The following is a 26035-nucleotide window of genomic DNA, read 5'->3' on the forward strand; positions in this document are numbered from 1 at the left end:
GTGAAGATATTTGTTAGAAGAGCTCAAAAGGAGTTCAGTCTTCCCATCAAGAAAGTGAAAAGTGACAATGGGACCGAATTCAAGAATACTCTAGTTGAGGAGTTTCTTGATGAAGAGGGCATCAAGCATGAGTTTTCAACTCCATACACCCCTCTACAAAATTGTGTAGTAGAGAGGAAGAACTATACACTCATTGACATGGCAAGGACAATGCTAGATGAGTACAAGATGTCCGACATATTTTGGTGTGACGCTGTCAACACCGCTTGCCATGCCATCAACTATGTCTACCTACACAAGAAGTTGAAGAAAACTTCATATGAGCTTCTAACAGGTAACAAGCCTAAGGTGTCTTACTTTAGAGTGTTTGGGTGCAAATGTTTCATACTTAACAAGAAACCTAAAACCTCTAAGTTTGCACCTAAAGTTGATGAAGGTTTTCTTCTTGGTTATGGATCAAATGAGCATGCCTACCATGTCTTCAACAAAACCTCTAGGAGAGTTGAGATTGTGGTAGACGTGACATTTGATGAATCTAATGGCTCTCAAGTAGAGCAAGTTGATTCAAGTGTTGTAGGAATGGAGGATTCACCATGTGAAGCAATCAAGCAATTGGCAATTGGTGATATTAGACCACAAGAAGATGAAGCCAATGAAGTGGAGGTTCCTCAAGTTGCTGCTGCACCAATTCCCACTGATGTACCTGATGCTACACTATAGCAAACACCTGCTACAACTCTAGAGCGTGGTAGTGCCACACCTACATAGTCAGCAGCAGCTGATTTGACTCCAGCTCATGGACAAAACCTACAACCTATATTTGAGCAAGATGATGATGAAGATCCAAAAGATGAACAAGAGGCCATTGAGCATCCAAGGCTAAGGCAAACAATACAACGGGATCATCCCATTGATAACATCCTTGGGAGTCTTCGAAAAGAGGTAACAACTCGTTCACATTTAGCAAACTTTTGTCAATATTACTCATTTGTTTCCTCTTTGGAGCCTCTTAAGGTAGAACAAGCACTTGGAGACCTAGATTGGGTGATGGCCATGCAAGAAGAGCTCAATAACTTTGAAAGAAACCAAGTGTGGACTTTGGTGGAACGACCTAATACCAATGTCATTGGTACTAAGTGGGTCTTCCGCAACAAGCAAGATGAGAATGGAGTGGTGACAAGGAACAAGGCAAGGTTGGTTGCTCAAGGTTTCACTCAAATAGAGGGCTTGGACTTTGAAGAAACATATGCACCGGTGGCAAGACTTGAAGCAATTCGAATGCTTCTAGCCTATGCCGCTCATCACAACTTCAAGCTATATCAAATGGATGTGAAGAGTGCATTTCTCAACGGCCCTATTCAAGAACTTGTCTATGTTGAGCAACCACCGGGCTTTGAAGATCACAAGTTTCCCAACCATGTCTACAAACTTCAAATGGCGTTCTATGGGCTTAAGCAAGCACCAAGAGCATGGTATGAGTGCCTTAAGGAATTTTTGCTTAAACAAGGCTTTGAAATAGGCAAATCCGATCCTACCCTTTTCACTCACAAAGTTGGCAAAGATATATTTGTGTGCCAAATATATGTCAATGACATAATATTTGGTAGTACTAATCATTCTTTTTGTGAGGAATTTAGTAGGATAATGACCAAGAGATTTGAGATGTCCATGATGGGTGAATTGAAGTTCTTCCTTGGATTTCAAATCAAGCAAGTGAAGGATGGAACTTTCATTAGCCAAACGAAGTACACCCATGATATGCTCAAGAAGTTTGACATGGTGAATGCCAAGCCTATCAAAACTCCCATGCCAACCAATGGACATCTAGATCTCAATGATGAAGGGAAAGCCATGGCTACTAAGGTATATCGCTCCATGATTGGCTCTCTACTTAATTTATTTGTGCGCATCTAGGCCCGATATTATGCTTAGTGTGTGTATGTGTGCTAGATTTCAAGCTAACCCGAAAGAGTGTCACTTAGTGACCATTAAGAGAATCTTAAAATATTTAGTACACACTCCTAACCTTGGCTTGTGGTATCCTAAGGGCTCTAGGTTTGATCTACTTGGGTATTCGGATTCTGATTACGTCGGATGCAAGCTAGATCGAAAAAGCACTTCGGGGACATGTCAATTTCTTGGATGGTCTCTAGTGTCTTGGAGTTATAAAAAGCAAAATTATGTAGCCCTTTCCACCGCCGAGGCCGAGTATGTTGCAGTCGGTGCATGTTGTACTCAACTACTTTGGATGAGGCAAACCCTTCAAGAATTCAAATGTCACTTCACAAAAATCCCACTCTTGTGTTACAACGAAAGTGCCATAAAGTTAGCCAACAATCCTATAAGCCACTCAAGAACTAAGCACATAGACATCTGACATCATTTCTTGAGAGACCACGAAGCCAAAGGAGATATCGAAATTTGTCATGCGAGCACCGAAAAACAACTAGCCGATATCTTTACTAAGCCTCTTGATGAGTCAAGGTTTTGTGCTTTGCGTAGTGAGATAAATATACTTGATTCTCGTAAGGTGATTTGAACTATAGCACACCTTGATTGATAAACTAGCATGGATAGGAGAAATGAATTTCAAAAGTATAAATATTGTGCTTAAAATGTTTTATCATAAGAAACAAGTGCATTATGGGCATTGTTTGTATTGATTATTTATTGCTGATCATAGTGTGCTTGAGATATGTGTCCATATCCTATATATATAGAGGTATTTAGTTAGTAGCTAAATTTGTAGTATTGGGAAGTGCGGCTGTGCTGCGCCTGCCCTGCGGTAGTGCCGCACTGTGACAGTGCCACGTGTGGACTGTGGCAGTGCCGCACTTTGAATTTCAATTGAAATTTAGCCCGCGATAGCAGTTACCATGGGGGCCCATCTTACCTCTTATTTCCCTAGCCTCTAGGGTAACTCTCTCCCTTATCCCTACTGCAGCCGCCACCTCTCCTCTCGCACGCTCACGCAGCCACCGCTGTGCCTCTGTCCAGCCGTGCTGCCACCTCTGGCATTGCCATGGCCTATTGCTGTCTTATGATTGAGACGGTCTCTGGCTAGAGATTTGAGAAAGATGGTCTTCGCACCGTCTACAAAATTGAGAAGACCCAAGAGGCAGGTGCTAGCAGGGCAGTGAGACGCTCTCCATCAGTTGAGGACATGCCTGAGTCATCCCGCTCTAGGCCTCCTAGGCCTCGCAAGGAAAAGAAGATGGAGAAATTTGGGAAGTAGATCAAGGCCATCTTCACCACATGCACTTATGCATTGTGGATCGCATATTAGGACCGGTTGGAGAACCATGAAGCCAACCAGGAGGCTAGAGAGCAAGCAAGGCTGCCACCTCTTTCTCTAGTTTAGTCACCGCCGAGGTTAGATGACCTCCCTAGTCTTTCTAAGATAGATTTAGAGGAGGAGGAGGAGGAGGAAGAGCAGGAGCAGCTAGAGCTTAATCCACACACCAGTTTGAGATCCACCTTATAGTCTATCAGGAGGAGCACCAGGCATGAGCACCACATTTCGACCACTCATCGCCAAGGGAGGGTGGTGGTGTCTTCTTCTTCCTCTGATGATGACAATAATGATGATGATGGTGGTGGAGAGGAGGACATCACAGGTGCTAGTGGAGCTACTGGTGGCGATGATGTCGATTGGGACACTATCCAAGAGGATGAGGAGTGTTGGTCTTTCTTCTTTTCTTCTCTTTTTGGTGCTTTATGCCAAACGGGGAGAAAATTAGAGGGGTCAACAACTTTTTCGACGACATGGAGATTATTGCAGCTAGAGTTATGTTCGTATCCATTTAGAGTAGTCTTTGTTAAGTGAGAGTTTGAGAGTCCATTAGAAACTCTATTTATGTAATAATGCTACTTAAGTACTTTTTATATGTGTGGGATATGGACATATATTAATCTATGCTGTCGCTTGTGATACAATTGTGCTAGAATGTATATCTTTATATGTATCACATGTTGTGTGGTGTCTATTTTGATCTGTACTGTTATAGCAAGTGCGGCAGTGCCGCACCGAGCTGTAATAGCAAACCATGTTGTGCATAAACTGTCATTTGCATCACATTTTACATACCTGACACAGTATGCGGCACCCCACAGGAGAATGGATGTAGGGGGAGCCCCATCACTTTCACTAAAATGTGAATCTTGGCTTCTTATGCTAATTTGAGAATTCAATTCTCTATTCACATACTTAAGGGGAGGCTCTACACCCATGGCTCGAAAATCTCAATATTTATTTCATATCTTTTGTAAGCTCTAATTGGGTTGTCATCAATCACCAAAAAGGGAGAGATTGAAAGTGCAATCAAGCCATAATTATGGGTTTTGGTGATAATGACCATGCAATTAAAGAACTATTGAGATTTATTGAGATGACAAGCAGGGAAGTTATATTCAAGGATGCTACACGAAATAGAGGAGCCCCCAATTACAAATGTAGATGGCTTCAAACTCAAAGAAGGTTTAAATTCTTTTATATTTTGAATTTGAGTATAGGAAAAGCCGTACTATAAAGGGAGACACAATGCTTAAGCTAATATGTGCTACCAAGTCCTCAAACAACCACATGCATCTTCAGATTCACAGCCAAGACAGTCTACACTTCACTATTACCCTTGCTATCTTGCGTGGTGCGGCATTGCCGCACTTGAAGAGAGGTACTGCCACATTGAGTCATGGCATAAGGAAGTTAACGCCCACGTTGACTTCCCCAGATGGCTCGAGACATATTAAAAGGTCTCACCCGACCCCAAGGTCGTGGGCTCTATTTCACCCGACCTCGAGGCCGTAGGCTCCATCTCACCCGACCTCAAGGCCGTGGGCTCTGTCTCTCCTGACCCCTTGGGTGCGGGCTCCATCTCGCCCAACCTTGAGGCCACATGCTCCGTCTTGCCTGACCCGCCACAGGGTCTGTCTCACCCGACCCCTTGGGTGCGGTGACCGTTGGGGGCTGGGGGGTATATATACCTTTCCCCTTTCTCCTCAACAGCTCTCTGCCTCTTCTTCCTCACTTCAGCACGTCCAAAATAGAGCAGGAGCTCTCTCTTTCCCTCCATTGTTGACCTCAAGCCCTCAAGCAAATCCATTGATTTCCCCATCAATCCTTGAGGGAAAGGGGTCTAAAACTGGATTAGAGAGTAGCTCCACTGATTCTCCAACTCCAAAGAGCACTTGGTTCATGTTTTGGCCGGTGGTTTTGTTTATTACTCTTGGAGCTTGGCTCCTAGCCTAATAGAGCATCGCCCATGGAGCTTGCCAACTTGTGTGGCAGCCCTAGGAGGTTTGTAACCATCTCTTGAAGCTAGTAAACTCATCCCTCATCTCAAGAGTTAAGTCTCTTGAGTTGAGAACGAGGAAGGGTTGGAAAGCCCTAAGCCTTAGTGGCTAACCTCAACAGTGTGAAGGTAGGTAAGCCTTGGTGGCAAGCCAAACCACGAGATAAATCATTGTGTCACTTGTGCTTGATTTATATTACTTGCATGACATATTGTGGTTGAGGTGATTACTAGGGTTTCTAGTTGATCTACTTATGTGTGGTGTTCCTACCACTTCTTGCTCTTGATCCGTGATTGTCATACCTATAGTAAGCTAGGAAATTTCTTCGATCTCAGTTTTCATTCACGGATTTTGAACTATGATTCAAAGTTGTCTGCAGGTCTGGCAGTGCCACTGTTCTGGCCTAGCAGTGCCAACCTCTAGAGCGGCAGTGCTGCTGGGTGAATTTGATAAAAGTTTGAGTGTTTGTTTTGATAGGCATATTCACCCCCCTCTAGGCCAACCAGAGATCCTACAAGTCATCTCCAAGCTCCTTAGTGTGGTCAGGGTCATGCTCCTCAGTCTATGGCTCCTCTAGGTCTGCCAAACAAGACATATAACTACGATAAGTGACTCCTATAGATGACCACAAAGAAGCAACAGAAATTCAAAAGATCCAAATGCACTCACACATAAGCCTATGATGTAGAGCTCATTTTGAGAAAAATTTGGACTCTAGTTTCATATTTTTCTGAAGTCGTATGAATTTTCTAAGTTTAATTCATATTTTGAAAAAGAAAAAGAAATGGAAAATCTAGAGGCTAACACATGGCGCATTCTGATTGGACGTGGGGAATACGGTCATTGACATGTGGGGCGTGGTCAATGGTCAGCGTTGACTGGGCTCGGACTAGGCCTAACGGGCTAGATATTGGACCGAGTTAGGCCAGTCTGGGCCGATCGGGCCCAGACACATGTCACCCAAGCCGGTGGCCATGTGGCACAGCTAGGCTCCTACTAGGCTTGGTCTACATGTGTGGCTCATGGTGGTCCAGGCAGTGTAGGTCCATAGACCACGTCCATCTATCCCTCTTCTCCCTTCAGCTCATGGTGAACTAGGCGCAGGCAGGTCCAGTCGAAGAGGCACGATAGCTCTTTCTCCTATCGCGGTGGCACTCCTCATTGGCGGTGAGCACATGTGTTCTCATGCTAGGGTGGCTTGGCGAGGCTACTAGGAGACTATATGGTTTCATGGGCTCATGGTGAGTTCACCCGTGGGCCAAACGTGGTGCCTTGGTGGCTCTAGCACTTGGCATAGGCATCGCGGTGGATGGCGGCATCATGGATCGATGGCAAGGGTGCTAGGGACATTGTCACAACCCTAATGGGGCTCCTAGAATTTCTGGGTGCTCCGGCGAACGTAGCTAAGTGCCTAGACATGACCCTACGGGCTCCGGCGGAGCTAGCCATGGTAGCGGCGATGCGGTGGCGATCGGCGAACGGTAGGGAGAGAGGGTAGTTCATGTGTAGGGTGATCAAGACCCTAGGGCTAGGGTTTTGGGGCACACGGGGTGGTTGCACGCCCACTGGTGCTCCCAATTCAAAACTACAATGGTTAAGGGAAGAACAGCGGTGGTGTCATCGGTTGGGGCCATGGCGGGTGCGTTAGCACGACATGGTGTAGACTAGGGTAGGCATAGACATCGCGGATCGTGGATGTGGCTCTCATCCACGCGTTCGTGGCCAATGGCCTCGCTATGTTCAGCTGGTAGGGAAGATTCTTCCTCGGCGCCCTACTCTGCTCTGGTGCAAAAGTAGAGACCACAAGGAAGGGGATGACAAGGTGGGCCCACCCATCAAGTGCAGCGAGAGGTGATGACAGTGGCTCGTCATGACATGGAGGAGAGGGGTTGGGCCAGCTCAGCCACGCGCGTGCGCGGGCGCGGGCGCAGGAGGGAGCTAGGCTACGGTGCTGGGCCAGTCTCTATGGGGCACACATGGAGGCAAGCTCGAGGCTAAGCTAGGCTACATCAGCTGGGCCGGCAGCGGCTGCTAGGCTGCTTTGGCCTTTTCTAATTCTTCCTTAATTATAATTCCTTTTCTATTTCTATTTCCCATTCTATGCTATACCTTGGACTTCTATGTGTGTATACATGTGTTTCCAAGCATGTACACACCCTTATGGGGTCCACTAGGGGTCAACTAGGGTATTAGGGTCAATGCCAACGGTTGGTAACACACACACACAACAAGTTTGGTTAAAAGGTTTAATTGATTTTATTACATCACATAAAATCAAGAAAAGACAACTCACAAGTTGAATTAAAATGCAAATGCTCAAACAAGCTAGCTTGGGATATAATTGTGCAACTACATGGGTGGTTTTCTAGTATGCACACTCACCATGCATGGGTTTTGTTAGAAACATTTTTGAGTTCAGATTTTTGGTTATTTGGAAAACCTAGGTTGTTACAGAATGTCTTCTGGTGGCTCTTTGAGTCTTTCTTTATTGACTAACTACTACTACTACTAGAATGCATAAATGACTAAACCTATTACCACTAGATAACTTACTAAATATTTATTTATTATATATGTTTTTATGGTTTATTTTATTTAAATGCAAATACTATCCTATCTTGCATAGCTACTATTGACTTTATTTATTAACATAGAGTAGCTAAATGCAACTTACTAATCATGTAATGCAAAGCAATTTTATGGGAAATTGAAATATGAGATGCAACTACTTAAAATGCGGTAAATATGCAAGGATAGAGAACTTACCTTTTTGATGGGCTCAAGGTTATTCTTCCTTGAGTGGCGGTGTTTCCTCTTGTTCCACCTCAGAGGCCTTGTTAGGATTAGGGGATGACGAATTTTAGGACAGATATTTCTTTTACGCCATCTTTTTCTATTCTTCTTCTTCTTGATAGGCTTCTCTGGTTCTTCAATTGGCTTTGGTTTCTTCATCTTGATTCCCTTCGAATGCTTCTTCTTTTCCTATTTCTCATCAAAGAGGGGTTGTCTAGAGGTAGGAGCAAATATTTCCTTTCTTCTAGCCAAGTGGAATTGGGTTTGCCCGGAAGCCACATATATGCAAACATTTGTAGTATTTAGGAAAGGACGACCAAGGATTAAAGGTGTATCCTTGTCGTTGCCCATGTCTAAGATCATAAAATCTGTTGGAACATAAGCACTCCTAACCTTGACTAATAAGTCAGTGGCTACTCCATCAAGATAACGGGTAGATTGATCGACTAGCTGTAGGTAAACTAAGGCTGGAGCTAAGGTAGTGTAAAACAATCTATCATAAGTTTCCTTAGACATAATGTTAACACTAGAGCCTAGATCACACATGGCATTATAAAAAGTGTGGGGTCTTATGGAGCAAGTAATGATGGGTTCCCAGGATCACCTTTCTTAATAGGAAATCCGCAACCATTTTCAAAAAAGTCATACCTTGCCGAGGTTGGTTGTCTCCATGTTTCCTTCAGGTTTGCTAGGAATTCTATCTTTTTCATAGGATGGTATGGCAGCAGCTATTTGAACTAATTGGGTTTCTATCATCTTATTGAAACTAAGTTGATTCTTTAAGGCAAAAGAAAACTCATCCAATTTAGCATTTATATTTTCCAACAACTTGTCATGGGCATGCAACTTTTTATTTATGCTATCAGTCATTCTACCATTGCTATAAATAAGATCTTTAAGGAAAGCATAACTATTATTACCTTGATTATTTACATGTTGAGAAGAGTAATAATTGTTACCTCCTTCATTGTTGGAGCGCTGATTCCAGCCTTGATGTTGTTGTGGATGAAACCCGTTGTTGGTGTTGATGAAGTTGAGATCCTCCTAGGTCACAAGATAGAAATTTCTCAAATATCCAACATCTCCATAGACTTCACAAGTCATGTGGGAATCTATGGCTTTGAGTATCTCTTGGGCACTCATCTTCTCATAATGTTCTATTCGCTTTGCGAATAGATCCATCTTAGCTGCAAGCATGTCAACTTCTTTAATTGAATGCATACCTCGTTTACGGGGTTGGAGTCGATCATCGCTCCATCCTTGGTTGGAAACCATCTTCTCAATCAGTGTCTTTGCATCTGCAACACTTATAAAAAAGAATGCTCCACTAGTAGCAACATCTAAATGGTTCCTATCTAACGGCACTAATCCATGGTAGAAGTTCTGGATCAAAAGCCAGTCTTCCATGCCATGGTGTGGGCATGTAGAGACATACTCTTGCATTTGTTCCCAAGCTTTGGGAATCGACTCATCTGTTAGTTGTTGAAAACTAGAGATCTTATTGCGAAGATCATTAGTCTTCCTTATAGGAAAAAACTTAACTAGCAAAGCATTGAAACACTTGTCCTAGGTATCTACAGCATTGTGGTTAGAGTAAAACCATTGCTTAGCCTTTCCTAACAAAGAGAAGGGGAAAAGGTGAAGACGTATAGCCTCTTGATTCACTCCCTTTATAGTGAATGTGCTACAAATCTCCAAAAAGTGTCGAAGGTGAGCATTTGCATCCTCGTGGGCTTTCCCACAAAAAGTTCTAGCTTGAACCGTTGTAATTAATGCTGGCTTAATCTCAAAGTTAATGTCCCCATTGATAACATTGGGTCCGGTGGCTACATTAGCAGGCGAGGGTGTAGAAAAATCATGAATGGACTTGTCGCCCATGATCTTGTAAGGTAATGATAGGGTATGAGGAAAAAAGGATAAACTACTTAGGATAACTAAAAGCCCAGTTAGCAAAGCTATAAAAAATATAAATCCAAGGCTAGTTGCCTTCCTCGGCAATGGTGCCAAAAATGCTTGTTGATACTTCTAAATGACTAGTCGAGGAATTCCACAAGCGCATAGAACTATCACGTAGCACTTTGCTCGGTGAGTACCGAGTGTCGAATCTATATTTTTTTCCCACAGGAAGGTGGAAGGCTAGAACTTATATTTAGGTTAGGTTTGCTAAAGGAAAGGCTAAGTGTATCCTAGGTAGGTAAACAATGAAAGGACCAAGGATACCGCCTAGAGGGGGGTGAATAAGCGTTTCTAAAAATTCAACCCTTTAAAATGCAAAAATGATTAGTATAGGAATTTTTGATGATTTAGAAATTCCAAATCAGATAAATAAACCCCTCACGAGTCAACCACAGAGAATATAACAAGTACTAAATAAGGTTAAGAGCCACAAGCCTACAACACAAAGATTAGTGCAATGAGTAAATAACTTTGGTGCTGGTAAGAAAAACCAAACACGTCTAGTATTGATACTAGACACGTCTGGTATTCATGGGCCGTTCAAATTAGCCTCCGAAATGCTTCGTTTGATTCCTTCTTGCTCACAAGTTGCAGGTACTCACTGACAACCTACTCACAAGCTCAGGCAACACAACAAGATCACAAATACCAAATGAATAGAGAGATCAAGACATGATATTTGTTTTACCAAAGTTTGGACTCTGTTGAGTCCTACTCTTCGTTGAGGGGGCTATGAGTGACCCAACGAAGGTCAGCTCTAGAGGTGCATGAAGGCCGTCTAGCCAGAGTCTTTTCCAACTCCTTTTTCTCCTTTGACTAGTTGATCCCTTCCCTTGGCGGTGGAATTGAACCATTACAAACTTTCTGAGGCACACCACAATCTCTTGGGTGCTCTCTGGCGATGCCTAGCCATCTAGGACTAAAAAGTCCAAGAGTAACAAATGCAAATCATGAGATCGACAAAATATGCACAAGTGCTCAAGGATGGCTTGCTCTCAATTTTGAATCTCACTCAACCCACAAGATGGATTTTGTAAATTGGATCAATCCCTCACTAAGAGAGGGTTGCAGAGTGTTCTCAAGTCTCAAAAATGTGTATGGAAGTTAGCAAAATCAGCAGCCTCCAAAGGTGGAGGCTAAGGGGTATTTATAGCCCCTTTGAAAAACTAGCCATTATAGAGCCGTTGGGAATACCGAACATGTCTGGTATTGCCCGTACAGCTCCAACGGTCACTAAGTCAGTGGCGCTGTGAGGCATCGGAACTCTCGACGATTGCTAGAACTCTCAACACTTGTGGGAACTCTCGACAAACCAAACCGAGAACACTGTAGAAGTTGTCATAGCTTACCTAATACTGGACACGTCCGGTATCATACCGGACACGACCAATATTTCTAGCTACAGCAAAGTGAGTTAGCACTCGTGTCTCTCTACCACTCAAACCTCACATGAGTTGTCTTGAGCACTTATTAATAATCATCTATCAACATGATGCATCCCTCTTAATAGTACTACATACCTATTAACTCAAGATCAAATGAAAATGGAATTGAGTCGCTTGAGTTGATTTCTTTCAAACCAAATGCCATAGCCTTTGATCTTCGACAAGTGATGGTGTCAATCATGTTAACTTTGATTTTCTCCTTGAGCAAAGCCATCTTGATCGTATGACTTGATTCCAAACAACAAATGTGAGTTAACTTCAAATATATCAAGTCACTTCAATAATTCATCCAAGATTTGATCCTCCACTTTAATATGACCATCATGGTTTGATTAGTACCTCGACTAAATGCAAGTGCTTCCTTCTTTGCCCTAGCTAGGTTCCTGGGTTGCCAAGTCATCGCTTGCCCTTCACCCTTTCTTAGTACCTCAAAGCCTTTCTTTGCTATCTTCACCATCTCAAGCCATCAAGTCACACCTTGTGTTGAATTATCCATTAAGTTCAATTATAATTGTCTTTCAATATAGCAAGCTTTAGAATGTGAGACCATTCCATATGCAATCCCTCATGTCTCATTAATCAAAAAATATCAACATGGTTGCTTTCACATTATTCATAGAAATCCCACAAATGAGTAAGCCTTGCATGAATATCTTTTGCATTGTTGTCTTGTGTTTGAACTAGATTGTTTATACAACAACACATTATTTTGGCTTTAATCAAGTACATGTGAGATAACCCATTTCCTGCCCAACACTTAACACATAGGTTAGACCTTTAATCATGTTGTCATTCAATCATCCAAAACCCACTAAAGGGCTAGATGCACTTTCAATCTCCCCCTTTTTGGTGATTGATGACAACTTGATTAAAGCTTACAAAAAGAAATAAACATTTAAGCTTTTGGGTTCAATGATTTATGAGAGGCTCCCCCTTAATATGTGGTTATGAATAGAATTCACAAAATGACCTCAAATGTCAATTGCACATATTAAAAACACATAGGAGACTCCCCTAAATCATTGCATCCATGGGGTGCAAATGTGTGTGACAAAATAAAAACCGTGATGCATATGACATGATATATCACACAAGAATAAATATAAAGACATTACATCAAACAATTTCACTCTAAAACATGCATGGTCCTTATGAAAATAATTGCATCAAATTAATCACACATAGCACTCATCACAAATTTTCTTAAGTCCACAAACCACTAAGATAGATTATATATCACAAGATAAAGATCATGATACACGAGTCTCAAAAGATACATCCATGAAGCACAAGTTTCATTTCATATATGATACAAAGATAAGGCTCATATAATCTATCTCAACTCAACTCAAGATACATCAATAAAGCTCAAAAGACAAAGACAACTATAGCTACAGTACATATCTCCAAGTATAAAAGCTAAACAAATGAACCATCCTAAAGCTTTAATCAGTCTCTCTCCCCCTTTGTCATCTAGCACCACAAAAGGTTGTCAGAAGGTCAATAAAGCACAAAGGGGCTACAAGCTGTATCTAAAAGCTATGATCACTCCTCATCATCTTTGTCATCTTGTCCACCATCATCCTCATCCTTTGAGCATGGAGCACCGAGTGGACAAGAACCACCCTCACCAAAAGGGTCATAGCCACCAAACCCAAAGTAGCCATATCAACCAGTGAGGTCACCCCAAAAGTCTAAAGCAAACTGCTCTCCTACACTAGGACGTGGCTAAAAGTCAGAAGGCACTCTAGCCTAAAGTGGCAAGGTGTCAGGGTGCTATGGTGCCTGCTCCAATTGCTGCTGCCACTACTAGAAATATCCACTTCTATGATGAAAATGTTAATGATGAATCCAAAACCATCATAGAAGAGCGCTTTTTATGATGAATATTTCCGTTTCATCATAGATCGGTGGTGATGATCCTACAACCCTCCCTTTCTATGACAAAATCAGGCATCTTCATAAAAAACATCATATAAGAGCGTAGGGTTTCATCATAGATCACTCACGCGTCTCATTTGTGATGATCTCCTTTAAGACTGTGACAAACATGACTTCATTATTGAACTAATTACACATCTATGATGAACAATATTCAATATGTAATGAACGACTACATCATAGATCTCCACACGATACTTTATCCATCCGACGTGTACCTATGGGACCTGCAGTTACTCATCTATGATGCATGCTATTCGTCATAAAAGTCTTCGCTTGGTCCTTTCTCCATCCGATGTGTACCTGTGGGACAGCCCTTATACTCATCCGTGACACTTGCAATTCATCATAAAAGTCTTCGCTTGGTCCTTTCTACATCCAACGTGTACCTACAGGACCCTTCTACATCTGACCTATGGGACTAGGCGTCCGACGTGTACCTGTAGGACCTACAATTACTCATCTGTGATGCTTGCAATTTGTCATAAAATTCTCTGATCGGTCCTTTATCTATCCAATGTGTACATGCAGGACCCTTCTGCATCTGACCTATGGGACCCTTCTACATCCGACCTGTAGGACCCGACCCTATGGGACCCGTCTGCATCCGACCTGTGGGACCCGATGGCTTACGTGTCTAGTCTACCTGTGGGACCTTTCTCCATCTCCATCCGACCTATGGGACCCAACTACTTGTGTGTCGCCGGTGTTTAATAAAATCTAATTCAAAAAAACACTAGGACCTGGGAGTCGAACCTCGGACCTAGAGCAAGGAATGGACCATCTTCACCATTGTGCTATATGTCGGGTTATGTTGACATGTCTTTGGAGTCCTTGTAGTAGTATATTCTCTATGTGGATGGCCTACAAGCTGACCTATATATTGGATATCCACTACAAGTGGAAACAAATCTGTGCCCATTGGACTTGTGGTGGTGGCGGTGGTAGCGGAGGATCCCTGGTGTGTTGTGCTAGCTCAGGCATCCTTTTGGAGGCTAGGCAATGGGGCTTCCTGATGGAGCACGGTGACATTGGCGTCCATGTCCATTGTGTGCCGCGTTAGAGGTGACATCTGATCTCTAGGTCCCCTTTCTCACCTTTTCCTATTCACTTCACTATTTTGATCCTTGCTTGAACATGAGCTATACAAGAAACATTCTAGCGTTTGAGATCTGGTTAGGCCAATGATGATGAAAAGAACTAGGAGGTGGCACTGGTTGATTTTCTGCTGATGTCTTGGTTTTCTACATATGTTCAGTGTTCTTATTGTAAATGCCTATGTGCAACTAGGCCTGTTAATTGTCAAGTGCTTGCTTGATTATACCTATCTGTCTAGGCAAACAAACAGGCCCATTGCTTCTACCTTCAAAACTGTTGTAATTGTCGTCCTCTTAATCTTTGTCTGTCTCCTATGGAAAAGAAGCTCTGAGGTCATGTACCGATTATAAGTGTGATGGTTAGACTTGATTTATCTAGAATTATAATGGTTGTAGCTCCATTAACTGCTACTCTAGTACCATGAAAATTGTTAATGGTTGTTAAAGTTACACTTGGGTATGAGTTGAGGACTTCGATCACTGATGGATCTTTGTTGGATTATTTTCCTCTTAAGTGATCTCATTACTGAGCAAGCTCTCAATAGACAAAATGGAAGAGACCCCAACAAGAGGAACACACTGGCCAGCCTCATGAATGATGCCGTTGTTGAGATCCTCTACCTCCTTCCCATCCACTCCTTGTTCTGCTACAAATGTGTCTAACACTCCTAGAACCGCCTCATCTCGGACTACAACAACCATAAGGTGCTGCCCCAGACTCTGGTCGGCTTCTTCTATGACACCCACCAAGGCCATCGACATTAGACCACTGTCACCGGTGAACACCCCTACTTGTCCTTCTTGCCCTTCACCTTGGTCAATGAACTGTCTTAGATATCTACAATGGCCTCATCCTATGCTGGTGTTGAGGGGCTAATGGTTTATACCGCTATGTCATTTGCAATTCGGCAACCAAGAAGTTCAAGGAACTGCCACCTAGCATCCATTCTGTTGGTGAGGCTCGATTGGGGTTCGATCTGATAGCCTCCTCGCTGTTCCATGTGATTGAATATATAGAAGAGGAGCAAGGTGATAAGTGCATGGGTGTGGACATCTACTCATCTAAAACTACAGTATGGATCTATATGGAATCTAAATGGGAACTGAATACTTGTGTGACATTTGAGAGATCAGAAAATGTGTATCTTAATGGTTGTCTACACATTATGGACTACTCATAGTGTTACATACGTGCTGTGGATATGGAGGAAAATTCCTAGGCCGCGTGGTTCTTTATCCTCCATCCATCAAGCTTAGGGTCACTTGTGTGTATGTACTCTTCATGGTCGCAATATGTCCAATCATAGAATCTGAATCCTTGAAGACTATGGTACTAATAGATAGACATTGAAGCATACTGTCAGCACTCTGCTAGTGTTTGTGAAGACTAACATTGAATTTGGTTACTTGGATGTTGTTGAGTACTACTCAACGGTTCACCCAGAATGGAATTTGCTTCTCTTTGTTGGGGTTGGGGAGGAAAATGACATCGTCGCATATAACATGGACAACAGAAAAGTTCATGTCATCACTACATGTTACAGTGCGTTTTTGAAATGTGGCATCCTACCACAAATCAACTACAGACCTTACTATCTTCCATATGTTCCATTGTTGTCGGAGTTGGAGTCATAGAAGAGGAGTAAATAAAGTTCCATTATGTATCTCTCTGTCAAGACATGTTTAGATGGATCAATGTTGTTTGATTGTCTAAGCATATGTTCAATGTTGTTACTATAAATGCATGTGTGTAACAAGGCCTATTAATTGCCAAGTACTTGCTTGATTATACCTATCTGTCTAGGCAAACAAATAGGCCCATTGCTTCTGCCTTCAAAACTGTTGTAATTGTCATCCTCTTAATCTTTGTCTATCTCCTATGGAAGAAGCTCTGAGCTCATGTATAGATTATAAGTGAGATGGATAGACTTGATTTAGCTGGAATTGTAATGGTTATAGCTCCATTAACTGCTACTCTAGTTTGAGTTATATATATCTATATGGTGCTACTCTAAATTTGTTTGAGGTCATACCATGAAAATTATTAATGGTTGTTAAAGTTGCACTTTGGTATGAGTTGTGGACTTCACTATTGGATCTTGGTTGGATTATTTTTCCTCTTCAGTGATCTCATTACTAACGAAATGGAGGAGGCCCCCAACAAGAGGATCACACTGGCCAGCCTCACAGACGATGTTGTTGTCAAGATCCTCCGATGCCTCCCTGCCTACTCCTTGTTCTACTGGAAATATGTCCATCGCTCCTAGAACCACTTCATTAAGGACTACAACAACCATAAGGTGCTTCCCTAGATTGTGGTAGGCTTCTACGACACTGACCAAGGCTATAGATGCTACAGCAGAGTCACCGGTGAATACCCCTCCTTGTCCTTCTTGCCCTTCACCTTGGCCAATGTAGCTATCTTAGATATCTACAATGGCCTCATCCTTTGCTGGTGCCGAGGGTCTGATGGATCATACTGCTATGTCGTCTACAATCCGATAACCAAGGAGTTCAAGGAACTACCGCCTAGCATCTATTCTGTTGGTTAAGCTCGATTGGGGTTCGATTCAAAAGCCTCCTCGCACTTCCATGTGATTGAATATATCAAAGAGGAACAGGGTGATGAGTGCATGGGTGTGGACATCTACTCATCTAAAACTACATCATGGATCTATAAGGAATCTAAATGGGGCAGGAATACTTGTGTGACAATTAAGAGATCAGAAGATATGAGATCATCAGAAACTATGTTTCTTAACGGTTGTCTGCACATTATGTGGTACTCGGGGTTTTACCCTCAAATACTTGCTGTGGATTTGGAGGGTGAGACATGTATGAAAATTCCTTGCCCGCTCGTTCTGAAGGTTCCATCGATCAAGCTTAGGGTCACTTGTGTGTATGTACTATTCATGGTAGTGATATACCCAAGCTTAACATCTGGATCCTTGAAGACTATGGTACTAATAAATGGACATTGAAGCATACTATCAGCACTCTGGACATGTTTGCGGAGACTAACATTGAATTTGGTTACTAAGATGTTGATCAGTACTACTCAACGGTTCACCCAGAATGGAATTTGCTTCTCTTTGTTGGGGTTGGGGAGGAAAATGACATCATCGCATATAACATGGATAGCAGAAAAGTTCATGTCATCCCAACACGTTACAATGTGTTTTTTAGATAGGATGTCCTGCCACAAAACATCTGCAGACCTTACTATCTTCCCAATGTTACATTGTTCTCGGAGTTGGAGTCATTAGCAGTAAATAAAGTTCCATGATGTATCTCTCTATCATGACATGTTTAAATGGATCAATGTTGTTTGATTGTCTATGGACATGTTAATTTCCTCTTGGATGGATGTTGTCATTATTTTTGTAGCAACTTTAACTTGTTTGTAATGTAAGCTAAGGTCTTTCCAGTGTGTCAGATGCATTCAAACCTATAGAGGTCGGACTCTCTTGAGTGTGCAGTAACATTTCAACACCAATGGCTCCTCTTTGTTCCCAAAAAATAAAAAACACCAGTGGCTCCTCTATAGTAGTGATATATTAATTGTCGTGATCCTGTTGTTTTCCTTCCTTCCCCAAGCCATCCCATTTCCACTGTAGATCTAAAATCACCAAGAATGTGCGGTTGCCTTCTCTAAACCTACTTCACTCTTAGGCAATGCCATGGTGAAGGGTGAGCCTTCTATGATGCATGCACGGGAGGGGATGATGCCATGCCCGTGGTGAATCAAGATGAAGCTCCGGTGGATCCCTTTAGAGATAGAGATGATTGGGCCATTGGCATCATGAGTAAGGTTTTCTCAAAGATAGGGCATGTGCTACAGAATACCAATTTGGGCACCCTCAACCCGCCTCGGGAGGAAAAGGTGAGCAGTTATGTCTTCATTTTTCACTAACTCGTCGATGTCCTAGAAGAGCCTACTTGAAGAAGAATCACGCGAACAACACAGAGTACATCCTCGCCTACTACCGAAGCTAGATAGATGGCTTTGACACTAGCGTCGCAACGTAGGGAATCAACACCGCCGACAACACCAAGAAGCACTAGCGCAACCTAAAACGACCTGATTTCCGCGAAGGGAAATCCACAGAGTCGAAGTGTAATAAGACCGTTGTAGATCATATTACCCAAATTTCCAGTCGAATACCACATCCATACAACGATAATATCATAGTACAAATAGTGCGGAATTACATAATTTATTACATCACCACATTGGTGGAATCAAAAGTAGCATTCATTCAGAACAGCTTGAAGATAAGATCGCCAAACTCGAGCGTAGGCACGAACCCCTCAACCGTCAAACTCCTCGAAGCTATACTCCTCAGCAGAACCTGTGTGCCAAAATTTATCAGTACGATTTGTACTGGCCACTCCCACCCTTTGAGCATTGCTTTGTGGAAATTGGATGCAAGTTGGATATAATCAAAAGGAACCTATAAGGCTGGGGTTTCCTATGTATTAGCATATTAAGTATACAATAATAGTTGGTCAAGTTTTAACACCATCCCCACACACATTCCACCCCATTCCCTTTCCAGAGCCAGGTTTTGATCCTGGGATCGATATACCACCATCTCCACACTATCACCATACCATCGCTTAGTCGATAGGCCAACTCCCTCTCGGCACTGTCTCAAGGCCCGTAGCCCCTGGCTATGACCGACACTCTCTCGCAGGGGAAGAAGAGAAGGACTCATCTCTCTATCTAGTTTAAGCAAAACCAAGGAAAGGTCCATAGCCGACAAGTCGGCACATGTATCGATCGATCAACCATACACTCTGCAGAGGTTTTACATAACCACAAGATCTGCCTTCCTCGCTGATCGTCGTCAACTGGGCTGATTCCGATCGCTTGCTAGCCTAGGATAATGCCACTCTACCATTCAGCCTTGGTACACCCCAAGTCTAGTCTAGGGTGGCTGAAACTGTGAGTCATGAGCCGGGTCCACAAGGTCTCCATGAAGTCTCGAAAGGGTGTGGGGGAAATCTTCCGCGCCCCATACCTCTTTACACTGTCCGCTATCAACCTAGCAGTAGTGGCAATATCCTACCAAGTAGTCCGACCGTCCCGCACCATATAGGGCGAGTGGTACGTAAGGCTTCCCGGTGAATCTGAGTACTAGTAAGTCCTTAGGGATGACCAAGCCAGAATGTCTCCATCAGGGTTTCCATTTATCATGCCACCATAGCACCTCCATCCCGGGCTCCTCCCATCATAGGGTCACACCCAGGACCACCTCATATACCATTTACCCACCATAGGTATCCATTTCCAAGGGTGCCTAGGTAGCACCCCATGGCAAGACTTGCCCTAGGCTCGTCGTATACTCCAACTTGGTCGACACAACCCTCACCCTCCACACACCCAAGTCACACACGCAACACTCTCCCCATAGTCCAGATAACACCAGTTTCCACCACACATTTAATGTAGTATAAGCGTAGTAGAACTATAAGTAATGAAATGTAGCAGTAAGCGTGTGTCTAGCCTAATAGCAGGGTATGCTGGGGTAAGGTTGCGTCAAGGTAAAGGCCATCAAGTAAGCATACTACCATGCAAGTCCTATCATAGTATAATTATAGCAGTAAAGTAAAGCAATAGCAGTTCTATATTAGCCATGCGTAATAGGTACTACGAGATTGGGTGGGATGTGGCACCTTCAGTGTAGTCGTCTCCGTTCTCCTCATGGTACTCACGATCCTCGTCCATCTGGTTCTCCTTCGAGTCTGCAACGATCGCATTATAGTCGCGTTAGCGACATTTATAGAATAGTACAAAGAAGCAATGAAAATTCAAAAGAGCCAAATACACTCAAGCATGGGTTCATTGCGTAAAGCTCAATTTTAGATGAATTTTGGTCCTGGTTTTGTATTTTTTTGAGGTCGTATGAATTAGTTATGAATTTCCAAAGTTTAATTCATCTCTAAAAATGAAAAAGGCTGAATTAATCCTGGGCTGACACGTGTCATGCTATGGCTAGTCCACGTGGCATGCTGACGTCAGCATGACATTAGCTGACATCATCGGCTCAGCTCTGAGCTGACAAGTGGGGTCCTGCTGATGTCATCTTGATGTCAGCATGACGTCATCAACGTCATCATTTCCGACAAGTGGTGCCAGAGGCTCTTAGGTCACTGACTTGTGGGTCAGGTCAAAGTCAATGTCAAGTCAATGGGCAAGTCAACGGTCAATGGGTCATGGTCACTGACAGGTGACGTCAGCAGCTGATGTCACCATGATGTCATCATGACGTCACCTCGGCTGTGTTGTTACTGACAGGTGGGACCCGCGTGATGTTGTCATGATGTCAGCATGACATCACTTACTGACATGTGGGTCCAGAGTCTCTGTGTTGCTGACATGTGGGGCCAGGTCAACCATCAATGTTGACCGGTCAACGATCAACACGGACCGGGTCTGAACTGGGCCGGTTGGGCCTGGATATGGGCTGGGCTTTGGCCCACCATGCGGCATGCTGTGGCACTACCACGTCGTAGCCAAGGTCCTCCACTGGGCTTTATCCACCGTTCGGCCCACACCGCGTGGCTCACGGTGAACTCATGTTCATGGTCCATGGACCATTGACTGGGTCTTCGGTGGACCGAGTCCATGTGCATCGGGTGTAGGCGTGTGCAGCCGGCGAGGAAGGATTCCTCTGCTTCCATCCCCGGCGTGCTCCCGCCGGTGGTGGGCTCTCCGGCGAGCTCCTACGGCGGTGCTGGCGTCCAATTAAGGTGGGGAAAAGCTTCGTTAGGTCTCGATGAATATGGTGGTGAGGTCAAGGTGGTGGCCAGGGCTTCCCAGGGTGTTGGCCATGGTGGTCGGCAGCTTGGTCGTGTCGGTGCTCGCCGGCGGGGTAGCTCGAGGCTGTTCTAGGGGTCCTGGTGCCCCGTTCCTATTTAGACGGCTAGCAGGCGACAGGGTAAAGTGTCGACGATGACCAAAAGGCGTGGTGGAGTCCGTGAGCGGTGGTGGTGCATGGTGGAGCTCCAGCCAGTGATCTAGTGCTCGTGGCCTAGGCGCTGTGGCTGGCTAACGGGGTCTCGGTCTACGCGGCTACCCTGCGGTCATACGGTGGTGCTACGGCTACATCCTAGTCTGGTGAGGCGGCTGGGTGCGCAAGTGGTGGCCGTGCCATGACAGCGATGTCATGAGCGTGGTGTGTGCGTGCTCTGCTACGACGTCCAAGGGCTAGGAGGAGGTCTCAGCCAAAAGACTCACCGAGCGGTGCTGGCGGCATTCGGTGGTGGTGCGGTGGCGAGGTGCATTGTCGGGGTAGGCACTTAGGGCAGCACTCCGGCTTCGGTGACCGGCGCCTCCGAGCTTTCTCTGCTCACCTCCCTCTTCCAAACTCCTTCTCGGCCCTCTTCTCTTGGTGCAGTGTGGGCTGTTGGGCCACCGAGCGGCGGCGTCATGGGCTGAGGAACCCCTAGGGCACCCTGGCGTCGCTTTATAGCCCCAGTGCCTGAGCTCCATCCATGGCAGACGGGGTGGACGGCTGGCGATGCGTCGAGGGCATCGAATGGTATCACGGGCGCGGGTGGTTGGCACGGAGGTTGCATGGGCGCGGCGCCAAGGGGACAGGGCCAGGTGACTCACGTGATCCTAGGCCCACGCCTATCACTTTGGTCGGGTCTCGGTCGAAGGCGGTGCTGGCGTGGGGAGGAAGACAACACTATGGCGGGGTGTGGCTGACACGTGGGGTCCAGTGGCAGTGGCAGCAAGTGAAGCAGGAAGGCGCGCGGGCATGAGCAGCGCGCTGGGCTGGCTTGCTGGGCTGGCCGCGTGAGTTGGGCTAGCCTGCACGCAAGTAGGGCTACTTGCGGGGCCGGGTGCTGCTGCACGTGCAAGCTGGGCTGGCTAGCTATTCCGGCTGCTGCTGCGTGCTAGCGGGCCGAGCAGGCCAAGCCAGCTGCGGGTCTTCTCCTTTTCTTTTCCTTTTTCTGTTTTATTTTTCTTCTCCTTTGTTTAAATTCAAATTGATTTGGAATTTGAATTCAAAATTGGTGTACCTTATTCATTGGAGTTTTAGATATGAGGCCCACAACATTCTTTTATATATATTAGGAACTTTATTAAGCTATTTTGTATAACAAAAATAGGTGTAGTTTTGTTATACCAAAATAGAAATAGTTTTCTCTTTAAGCATCTATTCTTTGGTTTGATTAATAATTACTTTATGGTTTATTTCTTAAGGAGTTGTTAGGCATTACATAAAACAAATGAAAATCCAAATCACCATTTGAGTTAACAATGTATGCTATGTTTTATTTGTCAGTATTTAAATAAACATAATTAACAAATGACATGCTATGCTCATGAAATTGTTTAGTTGGTTTACAACTAATGCAACACCTAGGGTTGGCTCCTACAGATGTCACTCAACATTGCATGGGGTAACAACAAAAATTTTATAGTTGTGATTTTTGGTGTGTGGATTTTTGGGTTGTTACACAACCTGGTTCATGCTGATGCTGAGCAGGTGGCCAACCGCATCACCGCTGACGAGGACGATGACAATGTTGATACCAACGAGGAGGATGAGAACGAGGACAGTGATACCTGTGACGAGTAGAGGAGTAAATAAAGTTTCATTTGATGTATCTCATGTTGCATTTGATGTATCTACCTTATGTTGGGAGTACGGAGGGAGTATATGTTGTTACTCTTTCCATATGTTGTTACTCTTCCTTATGTATCTTCCCTTGCATTTTATGTCAGACACGTTCAAATATACAGAGGTTTTGATTTGTGTAGTCTTATTTGCATGTCTGTGTTTACTATATTGTTGAATTTTGTATTAATTAGGTGGGTTAAACTTTGTTGAGCATGGTGTAGATTAGGTCCTTTGGTCATTTGGTAGCTGGTTTCTGGCTATTGTTGGATGGTTTTGCCTGCAGGTTTCTTTATGTTTCTCTTTCTGATCTATAGTTTTGGTAAACATGCATAACGGAATTCATCCGATCAAGTCTCACGTCGATGTAATGCCTAACGAAGGATCCACATAGCTATTCAAATTTTACAGCACCCCCAAGAAAGTTCGATCATCGTAAACTTGACCAGGCCAGACACATCTCACATTATACAAGGAAACCTATTTCGTATGAATACATTCGTTGAATTCCTAAAGAAACAAATAAAATTCAGAATCTTTGAGGGAAGGTGGACGTTTCTCCCATATAGACCTTGCGCGGTTGCCGAGAGTGAAGTGAATGCACAGAAAAGCTGGACACAAGAAGTGCATCTTAGAAGCAGAGCTTTTGACCACCATGACATGCTTGAGACTTGAAAGTCTGGTATGGCTATGAAGAGGACTCATAACAGTCAAGGGGCAGTAAGGTAGTTAGCTAGCTAGAGATGGCTATACAATGGGAGTGAGGCTAGGCTTTGTATACACAGGGACGCCAGGGATAGAATAGGCTTCTAACGTGACCGCATGAGGTTCACCATTACAAGTATCCGAGTAGTGAATATTTTAGATGGTCGGACCTTCTATCATGTAGCGAAGTATATAGTGCACTCCAATCTAAGCAGTCATAGGCTCGCAACAGCCGAGGGGCAGTAGCTAGCTAGAGATGGCTACATGGTTTCATAGGTTCTGATCGACTGCACTCCCTGGGTTGTGGTTAATGCTGCCGCTTTATTAGGCACCCGCAAGTTTTAGAAAAAAGTCCATATTATTAGGCATATCCTAGAAACAAGGCTACAATTAACTCCCGATGGAAGCTGAGCTCATCTTTGTTTCGTTCTAACTAAAGGCTGCATGCATACATGCATGGACACCAGGGGGACGGCTCCAATAAAGGCTTGGACGTGATATTTTTAATTAATGCAATTTCACAGTCTTCCTCCGTTCCTTCATATTTGAAATTTCATCTCGTGCGCCTAACAAATCGGCCTAGAGGTAGTATGAACAAATGCACTCAATTTGCTATGACTTTCAAATGTACATATGACACTATATACTATCCTACATGATGAAATGTACAGATGACACTATATACTATCCTACATGATGAAATGTACAGCTGGTGGACTTTCTTACATGTGCAGTAAAAAATCTAAACAGAAAAAAACATGCAGATTAGAAAGAGAACCAAAAGACTCTGCATTTCCTAGTAAACTGACCGTCTCGTCCGTGCGGTCGCCCACCCACCCAGTAATTTGATCCGTGTCATCGTTGGAATTCCCATGCTAGTTTGCAGATGGTATTTAAAACTCCTATTGTAGCCTCCGCTCGGCTGCCTCCCCTACCTATTCCTCAATCAACGTAAGTCAATCATGCTACGCTGTCTCTCCAGTGCTCCATCTTGCCGCCATCCACACTCCATAGCTCCATCCACGCACACGCCATAGCTCCATCCACGCACACGCCATAGCTCCATCCATGCCACCATGCGAGCCCTTGGTTGGCCTTTTGTAACGATCCTGATTTCCTCGAAGGGAAATCCACAAATTTGAAGTATAATGTGATAATCCCAAGCGATCATCCCATCACATTATCAATTATTAGTCAATATCAAAGTCATACATCGAATACCTATCTTAAAGAGAGTACAAATAGCAAGGTTTACTCTTTATTACATCGCCACTTGGCGGAATCACTCAGAGCATGCAACATCTAGAACAACATCAAGTAGAAAGGCAGCGGGCGTTGACTCCATCTTCTCAAACCAAACTTGAGCGCATGAACATCAAGTATGATTTGTACTGGCCACTGGCTCCCACCCTATGCTTTGTGTTTACTTTATTTTAGTGGAATGCAAGGGTAGAGCAAAAGACCTATTTGTGGCTATAGTTTCCTATGCGAGCTCGGTCATGGCGGGAAGTAGACATTGGGGAAGGGCAGTGGGGGTACATGGAGGGTGGATACAACCTCTAGGCTAGGGTTTTGAGAGCACGGGGTGGTCGTGCAGGCGCTGGTGCTCTGAATTCGGGTGGTGTACGGTCAAAAAGGCTGATGGGGTGGCATCACGATGACAGGGCTACGGCGATGATGTTAGCACGGCACGGCGCGGCTTGGGGAATGCGCGGGTGCCATGGATTGGGGACGTGGCATCCATCCAAGCGTTGGCGCCCAATGGCTTGGAGGCACAGACGGCGGTGATGCCAGGCATGGCCTCGGATGCCCGCATCAGCGAGGTGCTCTGCCTCGATGAGAAAAGTAGAGGAGGGGGGAAACAAAGGGGATGACAAGTGGGTCCGCACATCAGCGGCTACAGGGGAAACAATAGCGGCGGCTTGTCACGATGTGGGGGCATGGGCATGGGTCGTTGCTAGGCCATGCGGTCGCACACGCGGGCGCATGTGCGAGCGGGGAGCTGGGCCGCGATGCTAGGCCAGCTCGGGCAGCTTGGGCTATTTTGGCCTTTCCTTTTTCTCCTCCTTTTCTAATTCCTTTTCTATTTCTATTTCTATTTCTATTTCTATTTCTACACTACACCTTGGGCTCCTATGCATGTATACATGTGTTCCCAAGCATGTACACA

General features: G+C 44.3%; 1 non-coding gene across 1 annotated transcript; it reads left to right on the forward strand.

The window, feature by feature from the left end:
* Nucleotides 1-9490: 9490 nt before the first annotated feature.
* Nucleotides 9491-9597, forward strand: LOC136455692 (small nucleolar RNA R71). The gene has a single exon (XR_010759172.1). It is a non-coding gene; the product is annotated as a small nucleolar RNA R71 (small nucleolar RNA).
* The last annotated feature ends 16438 nt before the right edge of the window (nt 9598-26035 follow it).

This window comes from Miscanthus floridulus, chromosome 5 (genome assembly GCF_019320115.1).
Source record: "Miscanthus floridulus cultivar M001 chromosome 5, ASM1932011v1, whole genome shotgun sequence".
Classification (NCBI taxonomy): Eukaryota; Viridiplantae; Streptophyta; class Magnoliopsida; order Poales; family Poaceae; genus Miscanthus; species Miscanthus floridulus.